Source organism: Elephantulus edwardii, unplaced genomic scaffold (assembly GCF_000299155.1).
Source record: "Elephantulus edwardii isolate Elephantulus edwardi_28Jun2011 unplaced genomic scaffold, EleEdw1.0 scaffold00071, whole genome shotgun sequence".
NCBI lineage: Eukaryota > Metazoa > Chordata > Mammalia > Macroscelidea > Macroscelididae > Elephantulus > Elephantulus edwardii.
The window spans coordinates 5498221-5499360 of NW_006399821.1; the positions used below are offsets into that span (position 1 = coordinate 5498221).

Here is a 1140-nt window from a genome sequence, read left to right on the forward strand (position 1 = left end):
AAGTATGACTTAACATGACTTTATTAACAACAGAACTGAAACCTATCCTATCTCACACTATTCTTATCATGCTCCACACCTATGTGTCCCTTGCCACATGTGTTGTTTAATCCTTCTTATTGAAGGTCTTCATCTCCCTTGCTGCCCTCAACTTTTCCAAGCAGGATGTCTATTCCCAAGTAATAGTTTCTTTTAACAACATCTCCAATATATATGATGGGGAGCTTGACTATCTTTGCCTTCAACTAGATTAGTATTCTGATTGTACTTTCTCATGTATATTCCAACTTCTATTTTTCATGAAAGTAACTCTAAGGACTCTTGTGAAGAGAAAAGAATGGATTCCCCAAAAGAATATGTGTGTCTGGACCTCTAAGTTACCAATATAAGCATAGTCCTTAAATCACCCTTGAGAAATGGTGAGGCCCTGAGTCAGACCAGTGCTAGTAGCACCTACTAAGAACTCTTCCTGAACTGCAAAAACAGAGCTGTTCTCCTTTTTACTTGCTTTATTTTGTATCTCTATACTTTCATCTGTTCCTTTCAGTAAATTGCATGTCTGTCAGATATTGTTCTAAAGCTGAGTATCCAAATTAAGACAGACTAGGAAAAAGGATTTGGCATCCACTTCCAAAATAACAGACCTTTGAAAACACAAGGTGCATTAGAGTATACTTAGAGTGGATTAACAGATATGGCATCTGAGGCTGAGCCTTCAAATTTATAAATACAAAAAGGAGGAGGAATAGTTGTTAGCATATACCAATTGGAATGGCAAATGTGTAAGCATGACTGTAGGAAAACTAGACATAGTCAAGAAAGAAATATTGACATAAATCTTGACATATTAGGTATTATCAAAATGAGATGGATTATCATGGGGCATTTTGAATCAGACAATAATATGATCTACCATGCCAGAGAGAAAAAGGTGAGGAAACATCGGATCTCTTTCATAGTTAAAAAGGTCATTCATCTTTAAATATAATCTTGTGAGCCACAGGATAATATCCATACACATACAAGAAAGTCTGGTGAATATCACTATCACTTAATATATGTGACAATAACACAGCTAAAGAGGAGGAAATGGATGATTTCTACCAACTTTTGAAATCAGCAATCAAACATGGAACCAAG

The 1140-nt window shown here is 35.7% G+C and overlaps 1 pseudogene; it reads right to left on the reverse strand.

The window, feature by feature from the left end:
• Window positions 1–403: 403 nt before the first annotated feature.
• Window positions 404–1140, reverse strand: part of LOC102868660 — a 13785-nt pseudogene continuing 13048 nt past the window's right edge.